At 35.8% G+C, this 13910-nt stretch overlaps 1 long non-coding RNA gene across 1 annotated transcript; it reads left to right on the top strand.

Moving 5' to 3' along the window:
- The first annotated feature begins 12028 nt into the window (after positions 1–12028).
- Positions 12029–13906, top strand: LOC136820270 (uncharacterized). The gene is made up of 4 exons (XR_010848546.1): positions 12029–12148; positions 12682–12761; positions 13390–13538; positions 13784–13906. It is a non-coding gene; the product is annotated as an uncharacterized lncRNA (long non-coding RNA).
- The last annotated feature ends 4 nt before the right edge of the window (positions 13907–13910 follow it).

The following is a 13910-nucleotide window of genomic DNA, read 5'->3' as shown; positions in this document are numbered from 1 at the left end:
AGGGGAATATTATTAATCGAAAGCTGAAGATTATGTTTGATTTGTTTGTGTACATTCCTGAAAAGTAAAATTTTAGTTTTAGCTACATTCAAAGAGATTTTGTTTGCACAAAGCCATATATAAAGATTTTGGAGATCTGCATTGATACTTTCTTCAATGCTAATAAGAGATTTATCTGAGTAGATAAGACTCGTGTCATCTGCAAAAAGGGAGGTTAGGGAATGTTCAATTGCATTACATAGATCATTAATGTAAATTGAAAATAAAAGAGGGCCTAGAACAGAACCTTGAGGAACACCTGTTGAGATTTTACGTGCGTTTGAATTTGCACCTGAATATGAAACATATTGAATTCTATTAGAAAGATATGATTGAAACCAATTATTGGGAATACCTCTGATACCATAGAGTTCTAATTTCTTGAGTAGGATTTTGTGGTCAACTGTGTCAAAAGCTTTTTTCAGATCAATGAAAACACCACAGGAGAACTTGCTATCATCTAGTGACCTACGAATCTCTTCAGTAAGAGAGATTAGAGCAAGATTTGTAGAATGATTTTTTCTAAAGCCAAATTGTCTTTCTGAGAGAATACCATGAAAATCTAGGAAAGACATTAATCTTGAGAAAACAAGTTTTTCAAATATTTTATCAATGTTTGATAATAGTGAAATTGGACGGTAGTTAGTTATCGACATCCTGATTAGATCCCTTATTTTTGAAAACTGGGATTACTTTAATAGTTTTAAGGGAGTTTGGAAAAATTCCAGTTTGAAAAGTGAGATTTAGGATCTTTTCTAAAATAGTTGCGAGGGAGTCTGGAACTGTGTCAAAAATTTTACCAGGAATACTAAAATCACCCTGAGCTTTTACTGTGATTTAGGGATTTGAAAATGTTTAATAATTCATCCTTCTTAACTGGGGTAAAGAAAAATGAGTTGCCTGATGTTGGTCTCTTTATGTATTCTTTAAAATTTCCAATGTTTGGTATCTCAGCTTGAATTTTAGTTGCTATGGAAGTGAAAAATTTATTAAACTCATTAGAAACTTCAGTAGGCTCAGAAATGATTTCGTTTTTTTTAGAAGAGTTTTTTAAGACAATATTAGACTGTTCCTTCTTCTTTTTGTATATAATTTCATTTATAGCTTCCCAGGTTTTTTTAGGGTTTGTAGAATTTAGGTAGAAATAATTTTTGAAATAATTCTTTTTGCTGGCTTTCAGTAAATTGATGATTGAGTTTCTATAAAATTTGTATTTTTGACGTAGGTTAGCTTCATTGATTGGATCTTTAGCATTAATGGATTTTTTTAAAAGTTTATCTCTGACTGTCATTGAGGTAGATATACCATTTGTGACCCATGGCTTTAATTTTTTCTTTTTTTGCTTTTTGGAAATTTTTTTAATGGGTACATTCTCCTTAGTCAATTCTGTAAGTTTGCTATAAAAGTTATCAAATGAAATATTTGGGTCATTTTGATCAATTTTTAAAATTTCTTCCCAGTTGAAATCATTGAAAGTATTACTGAAATTTTGTTGGTTAAAATTATTCCAATCTTTGTAATAGCCTTTTGTTTTATCAGATAAGTTATCAAATTGAGAATTATTAAAAATACAAAATTGTAAAAGGTGATCAGCTATTCCAGTAATGAAATTGCCACTACTAGTGCAGTAAGGTGTTGGAGAAATGAAAATATTGTCTGAGGGTCTGGGGGTTCTAAAATCCAAAGCGCTAGCCACCCGAAACAGCTATCGACCTGGAATTTTTTGCATCGTTCCCCGCAATAGTTTAGCATTTGAGATGTACCACGTTCGTTGGTTGGAGCAACGTATATTTCCAGGAAGTCAAATTGTGTCCTGCCAAGCGATTTCCATAACACCCGATTTAAACCGGTTATCGAAAAACCGATCTTTGCACCGGTTCACACCGGTTCGCACCGGTGCCGATCGTTCGTGTAACCGGTTCAAACCGATCTAAACCGGTTTCCAAAAAATCTGAAATCTCAGTCAATCAGAACCGGTTGCTACCGGTTTGGAAGAGAAGAACACCGGTTTTGCAATAGATTTCGGCTGCCGGTAGTTCCAAAATAATATACTGCGTATGCGTTTATTAAAAAAAAGTAAACAAAGCCCCTCCATACAAATCTATCTTTTGTAAATAAATTTTTTATGCAAGTTTAACAGGATGGGAGTGTTTCGGGTCTCCCAGCTAAATCTTTCCACGCTTTTCTCTCTGGCATCATAAAAGAAGAAACTCCCTTATTTGCTTGCCTTTTTGCTGAAGAGAAAATCTCTTCGTTAATTGTTGCTGAGTAATTTTTCTTTCTCTCTGGTTATTATGTCATAACAAATGTTCGGTTCATTGCACTTATTATCTTTAGTAACGAGTAAAATTCCTTTTACATTTTACAAGTCTAGACATTTATCTTCTCTTTTGAATTTCAAAGAGAGAGGAATGTAGTTGTTTAATAAAGCGTTTTGATAAACAACTTTTGTATATTTAATTAATATTGTTCAATGTGCCCCCTGTATCACTATCGATCTTTTTAAAGACACCCCCTTCTCACAGACCCGGTGGGATTTTTTCAGCCAGTGGGGGTAAAAATAACGGACTAAAACTTTGAAACAATTTACAGTTTTTGCTACTGATTAAATCTTAGATTTATTTTGTCGGCTCCGTAAACCGGGTTGACACGGTTCCAAAACCGGTAGAGATCGCTTTTCAAACCGTTTTGCACCGGTTTGTACCGGTTTGTATGTAAAAATCAACAAGCTCGAGATACTCAATTTTAGAAACTTTGACACCGATTTCTCAACCGTTTTAAACCGGTTTAAGTCGGGAAAAACCGATCTCAACCGGTGCGTTGCGAGTCAAAACCGGTGCGTGTTTTTGCTGTATGGAAATCGCTTGGCAGGACACAATTATGTACTTAAAATGCGTTTTTTTCATTGAAAAAATCTAATTTTTTTATCGAACGTGAATTTTTTAGAAAGAACAATGTTTTTTCTTTCCAAATGTGAAAAAAGTAAGAATCAAGCTGTTTCCGGTGGCAAGCGCTAAGGGAAAGATTATGGTTTAATTACCCCTGTTGCAGCTACATCTACGGAAAATAAAACTCGCACCAAACCTCTCGCGCAGAATTTTTCATAAAACACTTTCGCTTTTGGTGCTGTAATGAAGGTACAAAATGGCTGGCAATGCGTGCACGAAAATGCTTGAAAAATTGAACTTCAAAATGTAATATCTTTGGAACTTTAAAGAATTGGAAGGTAAATGACCCCTCATTTTTCTTCTGATGGTTATGGCTTTCCATTAAACTTGGTTTGGTATTCTGCAAGTAAGTTTGAAATTTCCTCTGACCACCCTAGTTCAGGTTACAGGTTTAGGTTTCAGGTTACAGGTTAAAACGGAATAATTGCCAGACCAGATATATCATTTCGAATGGAAATTTGGTCGAAATTTGGTCAAAATTGGTCAAGTTTGTCCCACTAAGGGTCGTAAAATTCCCAAAATTTTCCTTGATTTTCTCTTTTTTAGTCCCAGGGTCCAAAGTTTGAAAGTCGGGTGGCACCCCCCGTCAGATCCCCCCCCCCCGGGCGGTGGAGTAATGAAATTTGGCATGCTTTCCCCCTTTGATATGCTTGACGTCTCCAGAAAGTTTTAAGTCGTGAGACTTACCCAGTCCGGCACTGGAGGAGGGGGGTCATTTACTGTCCCGTACGGGTCCTTTACGGTACCATATTGCCCTTCCGTCAACTTTTCAGGACTTGGGACCTATTTTTTCGGAATCTACACCCAAAAAAACATGAAATATCAAAACCTGGATAAAAATTTTAAAGGTGACCTTAACCCAATTCGATCCAGGGATCCCTACAGTAGTGCGTGAACCCAACACCTAGTACCACTGGGCCAACTTCAAGCCGTGTGCTAACGGTAATTCTCAGCGATGTCATTCCTTTGCTAGCTTGGCTTGGCCCAGAGCTCAATAGGGACCCCTCCGAGTATTTTTTAGACTTGGCTGAAGGTGTATGTCAGTGTCAGTACCAAGTGGTTCAAGAGTTGGTACGAGTTCTGATCCCCCCCCTGTAGAGCCTTCCTATGAACTTTTCAGGACTTTGGACCACTTTTTTTGGAATCTACACCCAAAAAAACATAAAATATCAAAACCTGGTCAAAAATTGGGACTTTGACCCGAACCGGATCGGATTCGATCAGGGGATCCACAGTGCGTGAACTTCGGATTAGAAATACCGGTCTGTAAAATGAATATTAAGTCAGTAAATTGAACGCTTTTTAAAATAAAAACAGACATTTTACTTTGTATGATAATTCCGGGGGGCACTGGGTTTGCGGACTGACAGTATGTGCGGGCCAAAAATTGGCTTTTAAAATTGCACCCTTACAGTGCAGTACAGTGCAGCAAAAATCAGTGAAAATCATACCCTTAGAGTGCATTTTCCCCAAAATTTTCGATCCCTTTCGTGCAAAAGATGGTCAAAATTCTAGCATTTTTGGTCAAAATATCTAGATTTTTCAAGAATTTTCTGAAATTTCTACCCTTACAGTGCATCTCTAGTTTTTCAGACCCTTACAGTGCATTTTAAACATATTGGAAAAGGTCCGTCCTTTTGCCCAGCTGCCCCCCGGATGATAATTCAATGACTACTATGTACTAACAATTATAGAATAATTTATATAGTGTTGAAACCGCAAAGCTCCACTCTACTTACTTTTGATACTTTTGATGGGTTTTTTGAGTCTCTCAATCATCCAATTTAGAAATCCGATGATTCACCATTTCTCTCACACTGTTTGAATCCGCTCTCCTGTAGGGATAATAATTCGGGAGCAGTGGTTCGTCCGGCAGTGTGGAAAGAAAAAGGTCAAGTTGTCTTTTGAATTTAATTTTTGTGCAGTTTGTGATATTACGAATGTAGAATGGGAGAGAATTGAAAAGCTTAGGTGTTTCTTCAGATAGTGAGCCTCTCCAAATGTTTTTGTGTTTAGAATTTACTTCTTTAAGGTGGCATTTTCGTCCGAGCCTCTGGTTTTCGTAGCAGGTGATACCCCCTTTGTTCTCAGAGTGGTTGAACTTTGGAGAAAATTTTTCTAAGATATACGAAGGATAGATGATTTGATATCTTTCTCTACGTCTTTCCAGACTGTATAGTTTTAGAGTTTTAAGTTTTTCCCAATAGTTCAGTTTTTGTAAAGAGAATATTCCATTTAGGAATGATTTTTGAAGCTGTTCTAGTCGTTGCATTTGGTGTCTCTTGGATGGTGACCATAGCTGTGAACAGTAATCAGTGTGAGGGACTGCCAATGTCTTCCATAGGGTCAGCATTACCCACTGTAATTTGAAAGTTCGATATATCCACGAACTGATGCCTTTGACTTTGTCGATTACATTTTCTATATGATTGTCATATGTCATTCCCACATCTAAAGTGATCCCAAGGTCTTTGACTGTAGTCTTGGTCTCTATCACCTTTTGGGTATCAGAGAAGTATTTGGAGAATTCTTTAAGTTCTTCATTTCTACCATAGTTGAGATGTTCAAATTTAAGTCCATTCAATTTCATGTTATTCAGTTCACTCATAGACTGCGTTCATGTCATCTTGGAGCTGAATGATGTCAGCATGGTTTTTGATTTCTTTCATTAGACGTGTATCATCAGCAAATGATGATAAGAAAGAGTGTAATATCTTTTTGTCAATGTCTTGTATCATTATCAGAAACAGCAGTGGTCCAGGCACATATCCTTGGGGAACACCAGAGATGACTTCTGACCTTTCTGATAGTGTGTAGTCAACAGAGACTTGCTGCGTTCTACCTGTTAGGGAGGATTTGATCCAAGCAAGCAATTTGCCTTTGATGCCATTGGTTTTGATTTTGTTCAGAAGAATGGTATGGTCGACTCTGTTGAAAGCCTTGCTAAAGTCAAGGTAGATCACGTCCACATTATTGCCGTTTTCTATATGGTGGATAAGTCTTTCTGTGTGAGAGAGAAGTTGGCTCAGGCAGGATCTACCAGATCTGAAACCATGTTGGTTGCAATTAAAAAGATTGTTGTCTTCAAGATGTTTTTGTATCTTACTTCTGATAATTTTTTCGAAAATTTTTGAGACATTCGAAGTTAAAGTGACTGGTCTATAGTTTTCTGGTAAACCTTGATTGCCTTTTTTGAAGATTGGTGTGATGTAGCTTGATTTCAGTTGCATCCTTTAGGGCTTTTGTTGCCATGTCTCATCAGCTTCGGACAAGCTTTTGGATGTTTGTACTTGCAGCCGTTTCCTTTAATACCATGTTTGCATTTTCCCTTTTTATAGAAAATGCAAATAAGTTCCTCGTTTTCGTTATTTTGAGAAAGGTTTTCTTTTGGAGAAAAGTCACTGCTTTTTGAAAAATCTTTATTTTGTGAATTTGTTTCTGTGATATTTTCTGAGGTAAGCATGATACTGTTTTGGATTTCTCTTTGAAATTTATTTCGCATAAACTCTGTTCTTCCTAGGTAGATATCGCTGTCTTGTCTGTTGGTGACAACAATATTTGGTGACAATGGTATATGCGGAAGAGTTCTTCTTGGTGATGGAATACTAACATTTTGGTTAATATCTTTAATTGTATTAGGAGATCGTTCATGTAATATGGTTCTTTTTGGTGATCGAAGACTGGTGCGTTCTAGAATAGATTTAGTTTTAATTGCAGTATATTCTTCTTGGTACTTGGTTGGTGGTGAAGTTTCGTGATTATCACTGGTTTTAGGTTTGGAGTTAGGAAAGTTGGCAATTTTCATTTGGCATGATGTGCATATGTAACAGACACCTGGAATGTTGAATATGGGAAATCTCAATTCTTTGTTTTCAACATTAAGTTCAACCTTTTGAGATGGTCAATATAGCACTGTTTGTGAACCTCTTGGCCACACACAATACAGTTAATAAATGGTTGATGATCGAGTTTGATTCTGTATGGTTCAGTGCAGATTTGACAAATGTCTTCAAAATAATTTTTTATTTTAAGGCAAAGCTTCTTGACAGCTTCATCTTTAAGTCGGATGGTGTCGACAGGAGCTTTGGATAGGAAAGATAGAGTGCCCATTATAACGTCCTTGTTGAACGACGACTTCAGAGAATTTATGTTTTCTTTCGTTGGATTTTCTGGATTGTATGATCTGAGGCAATCTCTGATTTTAGGTGTTGAAGCCTGCTCAGCAAGTTCAGCGAGGGATGTTTTCCAGCCTTGAATCACATCCGAAGAAACACCGTTAACTTCAGTAGATTTAGACATTTTAGGTAGTCCCCGCAACGGAAACCAGAGACTGGAGCACTTAACTGGTATATAATGAATGTAGTAGGAGTCAGTCTAAACCACAGAATTGCGAAAAGATGAAGTGTTACCTGATCAGCTGCACATGGGAATATCAGATTCACTGTCATGTGCAGCTGTTCCTCAGGATTTGGAAAAATGCCTGGGTGACCAGCCACAGGACCCTTTCTTGTTGCTGACTTGGAAGTAAAAATATAAAGGTATACCTCTATGATCCAGGGCTAACCTGGTGTGTTAAAGCAATGTGGTCTTTAGTAATCTTTTCTTGCAGAAAATTATGGTACCACAGCTGGTCCAGTAGCAATTGATGCTGGCCAGAGATCCAATGAAATAAATGGCCAGTTTTTGTATTATTGATTATATTATTTGATTATCTTTGATATTGATCCAATTGATACAACCAATACCAAGAAATGAACTTCGCACTTCTCTAGAGTGCCAGGTTGATCGCAACCCTGTTTAGTGCTGTATTTATCGGATTTCACAGCATCTACCGTTCTTTTTGTACTTTTTATCAATCTAAAATCTTATTCACTAATTCTTAATGGAGTGAATTTTTTTATCTTAGACTCAAATTTGGAGTTATGGTGTTTCTTTTTATTTTACACGTTGGGATATTTTATTTTTGAAATTTCAATCAAAAAGATTTAACCTGAAACCTGAAACCTGAACATGCGTCTCGAACTAGCCGTCTCTTCTACTGATTGCTTTCCAGCGCTCCTTCGCAAATGTTTATCAAATTTCCACCAATGAGGTTGCTGCATTTAAAACAGCCCTTCTTTTTTGGCACCCGTGGCCTTTCAGTGCCTTGCACAACGAGCGGCTCAAACCTGGACGGTTGGTTAGGAAGAGATCAAGTACTGATTTTTTACGTGTGGTAAAGTTTACGTGTTGGGTAAGGTTTAGCGTATCAAAGAGATTTAAAAAATTTTTGTTTGTCTCTTTTGAGTAGTGATTTGGAGCGATTTCTTTGGAATCCCAGTTGATATCTGGCAAATTAAAGTCTCCGCCAATCCATACTGGTATGTTTTTGTGTTTAGAGATTATTTGCTCCAAACTGTTTATAAGTTGTTGATCTTGTTCTTTTGTGCTTTGCGTTGATCTATAACATGCTGTCAGTAATATCGGCTTTTCAAATGTTTTTACTTTGTTGGAAATGACTTCACCTGATTTTTGTTTAATCTCTTCAACCAACAAGCTGACTTTGTAGATAATAATAACACCTCCTTTTTCGTCTGCTCTATCTTGCTTTGAGGCTGTGTAGTGCTCTGGTAGAAATTCTGAATTGAAGATGTTACATGATAAGTGCGATTCGGATCCTAGCATGATATCAATGTCATTTTCCAATAAAGTATTCTGCAAAAGTTTACCTTTTATTATAGATGCTTTGAAAGTTACAAATGCAAATGCAGTGTCTTTTTGATTTGGATTTTTTCGGAGGTACATCAAATGAACAATTGTTTTCCGAGTTGAATGTTTCGTCTGATGATATTGAAGATATCGAGGTGTCAAAAACACTGGGTGTAACGTCTTTAAGTACACCTAGAGAGCATGTCCATTCAAGGGTTTCATCGTCAACATAGCAGTCAAAAACCTGGTCCCCCATTGATACACATTCACAGTGGTACCATTGATTACAAATATCACATGCAATTGCTTTCTGAGAATTCTTTACGCATGCATGCGCTTAGTGAACCAGCGTAAACAAGGTGTAGTGCTTGGTTAGAATAATGGTTTAGCAAAACAAAAAATCAAATGGTCCAGTTTGTTTGCTAAACCCTCGGTCAGTCGGTTTAGCGAAAGAAGAAAACGCAGAAAAAAGACTGTTGGCTTTGATCGTCTGTTTAGGTAAACTTTTAAATAAATCAATGGGTTCGCTAAACCCTCTGTACTTTTTTGGCTTTTTGGCTAAATGGTATGCACCCTTAATTTTGATGACAGTTTTTGTAGCGTTTAGAGAGATCTTATTTGCTCAAAGCCCCTGTTGATAGCTTCGCTCAGTCCTTAAACCTTTGGTTTGATACTCCCCTAACCCCTTAGTCGGTGAGTTTTCATAAGTGAATATTGTGGTCTACAGTATCAAACACTTTTTGGAGATTATGAATACTCCTGGAGTTTCCACACGAATAAAGACCTTTATTGATATTTGCTCAAATTTTTTATGTCAGATTGATAAGTGCGTGTTTACTATGGATCCAAATTGGTGTTTGAAGATGAGGTTATTTTTTAAAAATAGTTAACAAGATAGTGAATTTGATCAATTTAATTCAAAGATTTTGTCTATATTTGAGAGAAGCAATATTGCATTGGTCATTAGTTATTTGCATCATGAGGCGATCCTTTATTTTTGTAAATTAGCATTTACCTAGCTTTAAAAAAGAAAGGAATTTTCCAGTTTGTATTGAAATATTGAAGATGTTATAAGATTTCAGAAATCCCATTTAGAACAGTTTTTTAAGATTTTTGTTGCTAAACTAAAAGGGCCATCAGCTTTTAGTTTCAGTGAGTTTATGATTTTTACTATTTCGTTGGACTGTATTGGTTGAAAAAATAATGAGTCTATGGGAGAGTACCTCAGCATATCAGCAAAGTTTTCATCATTTTTGTTGGTTGATGGGTAATGGCAAATTTTTCCTGCCATTTTTGTGATGCTTGTTAAGTTCCTTGCTGGATAGTTTTTAGGTCTGACGTGATAGTTCTATTGAAATTCAGAGAAATATAAGTTGTGTTGTAGTTTTCGCTCATTTCATTGATGACCTTTCTAAATATTCTTACTATTTTTTGATATTGGAATCAAAGTACTTTTTGAAGTGTAAAGTTTTTGGAAAAGCTTGATATCAAAATTTTAGAAGACTAAAATTGTGACAAATGGTCTGAAATTCACACTAGATTACCACTGTTAGGTTTGAATTCTGTTGGTAAGAATAAGATACAATAAGTGTACTGAATCTATCTGTTTCCCTGGTTGAGAGTGAAAAATACTAGGTAAAAGAGAATTTGATTGCAGAGCATTGAGTTGTCAGCTAGATTAGAAGTACCACACTCTAAAAGTTTGATATGGAAATCGCCAAGAAAAACAACACACAAAAACAACACACAAAAACAACATCCTCCTTATTTATTATTTTTGAGAATGAACAAAGAAAGTTTTCTATGATTATAATCAGTCCTAAGCTAAGGCGAAGTGGTATGATGGCAGTCTTCACTCTTGGCTCTTGAAAAGGCGAGATGCTTGATTCCCACCATGGTACTTTACTCACTTGGCAAATGAATGTACTTTCAGCTGGTGGGTCAACTCATACCATGCAAGGAGAATTGGGTGCTCTGATACTTTTGAGTGTTGACAGATATGCTAGGAATTGCATGTGTTTGCATTCCTGTGCAAGCTTGTGAGTGCTTATGCCCACCCTCTGTCTGAATGTAATCATCAAGCATCATGATACCTGTGTGTCGCATGCACAGGATCAATAACTTCTGAAGTAGCGCTATAAATTGCTACTTGAGAGAGGAATTTCTGTTTCGAAAGGACCCATTCTGGTAACCTGAAGGTGTAATAGATATCCATCTACAGTCAGTAGATACACAATAGTTCAGAGATTGAACTTGATTAAAGACAAACTGTTAAAATGTTGCATCACAACAGTGTTTTTAATGTTCACCTACTGTATCTATGTATATCAGTATCCATTGTTGGATGTTTAATATTTCCAACAATAACATTTTCTTGGTTATCAAAAGTTAACTTAATAAAAGGTAGATTTTAGTCCTTTAGAGGTTTATATTTCAGTCAATTTGAAATATACAGTGCAGTACCTCCTGCATTAGCTTTGATTTTGTTAATGAAGGTGGTGCGTAGAATTTTTTAATGGAGTTGATGCCAGAGAAAAGAGGATTGAACCTGAAGTTCTTGTCTGTCAATTAGAGTCCACATGTGATGTTCCATCCCTCTAGATCATAATAAATAAGACTTCCTTTGCCAATCTGATTTGACATTTACTTAAGGTTGATAAATCTTGTTAAGTCATGTTGTTAATGATTTCTCCAGTCATTGGTCATTAGTTCGCTTCTGCCTATTTTAGTCATGTTAGTACACTTTCCCTATTTTGATAATTCTGCATCTTTATGGGAAAGTGAAAAGTAAATCAGGCAGCACTTGGGCACGCAAATTTGGAGAAAATTAAGTGTGCGTGTGAAAACTCAGAGGGTATAAAAGAATGAGGCACATAAAAAGAATGAATATAATATTCCTACTTGTGAGACAAAAAGACATAACATAAAAACTTTAAAAAATTTAGGTCTTTCTTAAGCCATGTGTCCACTCCGGAAAGTTTGCAACGGATCGGTACGGTTCGGAACGGTTTCTATTTTAACATATTTGTTTCACGTGAACGGTTCGAATGTTCACGTGTTTTTGGTCTAAACGGATAGAAAAAAAGTTTGATTTTTTCAACTTTTTTTGCGATTCGTGCCGGATCGAAACGGTTCTATTGAAAACAATAGAACATCTGTAGAAGATTAAAACTAATTAAATTTTCTTTGTATAAATATTGTAAACAGAAAGAATCTGGTTCAGAAAATTTGAAGTGGATATTGCAAAACTCGGTTTTCCAAAATATTCCGATCCAAACCGATCCGATGAAAATTATCCGGAGTGGACACATGGCTTTATTTCCTCTTGTTTCTTCAACTAGGTACATAATGACTTTAATTTGAATTTAGAAAATTATAGAATTATATTAGAAGATGAATCATTACGGCATCAACAAGGCAATCCAAGAATGGCTATCAATAAATCAATTCTCAACCATGATTGACTACTAACGGTAATCTTTGTTTCTTTTGATCCAATACAGTTTGAACTTCTTGCATACTTTCCAATTATGCAAGGAAAAATTGGATTGTATGCTGTTGAGAGCTTTATTATTTTACCTCTTGTGTGCTATTGTCCACATGTTTATAATACTTGACAATGCAAAAAAAGCTCTTACTCAGCTACTTAAGGGAAGAAATTTTCATGGGAAGAAATATTCCCAAAAAACTAATTTTGCAGTTTTTTAACAAATCTGCTCGAAATTAAATTCCGGAAAAGAAATTATTTCAAGAATTCGAATTTTGAGCTGTGAACTGCGAAATTGAATTCCGCGAAAATTTCTTTCCTTAAAGGTAACTTGTAATGGCTTATAATCCTAAAAAGCAGGGGGGTCGATATACCACTTTTTTGATATTCAAACTGACCCTATGACAGCCCAGAGGTGTGCTATTTGTGGTTTGCTTTAAAATCCATAAGTGCAATTTTCCTGCATGGCACAACCCATATCTAAGCATTTATTTGACACAAATGAATTTCTTTTTCCAGGGAAATACTTGATCATTGGAATTCAACATTCAATTTCTCACAGCAGAAAGTATGAAGATTGTTGAGTGATGAAGGGACAGGTACAGGTTTTTGTCTGATGTGTTTTTTTGTTATAATTTTGAGGTATCAGTTAATTTTGTTTCAGTCTCAGCTCTTCTCTTAATAGATTTAAAATTTACATACAATGATATCCTATCCTGGATATCCAGACAGTAAACTATTTTGGACAGTCTAATTGAAGTATTTTTATCTATGGTTTACGGTCTGATTTACCTAGATCCTCTGCATTCAAATCTGTGGATGTAAGTGATTGTTCGATGGTTGCAAGATATAACCTTAGGATGTTGAGGTTCTTTGACAAACATGATAGGCATTAATCACTTTAAGACTGAAAATGGCTTTAGAGAATTAATTGAAACTAGCATCATCTTAAGTATCATCCAGACCTGGTGGAACGACCGTAAAAGTAGGGGGGCTGAAGGTTAAAATTAGTCAAGTTTTGCTAGGAAATTGAAAAAAATAGGCTGAAATTTTGATAAAGCATCCCGCTTTCCCTGTCCTCTGTAGCCAAATTTCAGCCTATAATAGAGGTCACCTGTTCAAGTTGCACATCTTATAACACAGCATAAAACTGTAATCATTCAATGATATGATAGGATAAACAATAATGAGTAACATGTATCTCATTTGTAATTTTTCGTCTCATAGGAAGAATATCGAAGTTGGTCTGTCAAAATTCACGAAGACGTCGAAAGTTTGAAAATTGATCGCAAGCAAAGAAAACAGCATGAAATTTCAAAAAATGGAAGCATGGTCACTAAAGAAAAAGTAAAGCCAGGGCTTCACATCTCATCAAGGTCTCAGATAGTTTCATATAAACTAAATGAAGATCATAATGTCCAAAATCTGATTGATATAATGATTTTATTGAAGTTTATCACCTGTTTTGTTCTTTATTTTAATCAGTTTGAATAAATAAAAAACATACCTCCCTCCACACAATTTTCATCTTCCCACCAAGTTTCCATTATTATTACTCAGCAAATTTTTCAAGTTCATGCAAGTGTTTCAAGGTATAAATATTCATTGATATTAACTTTAGATTCCATCTCTTCACAAACCAGTATTCACATCAATATCAACATAGCGAGAGGGAGCTAACTTTCTATCGGACCATTACAGCGTAGTCATATATGATGCTTGATTATTGACTGGATGGTATAGCCCCA

The sequence above is a fragment of the Clytia hemisphaerica genome, unplaced genomic scaffold, assembly GCF_902728285.1.
Source record: "Clytia hemisphaerica strain Z4C2 unplaced genomic scaffold, Clytia hemisphaerica genome assembly, whole genome shotgun sequence".
In the NCBI taxonomy this organism is placed as follows: domain Eukaryota; kingdom Metazoa; phylum Cnidaria; class Hydrozoa; order Leptothecata; family Clytiidae; genus Clytia; species Clytia hemisphaerica.
Note: the sequence above shows the minus strand (reverse complement) of the source record. Positions and strands in the feature narration are given on the sequence as shown.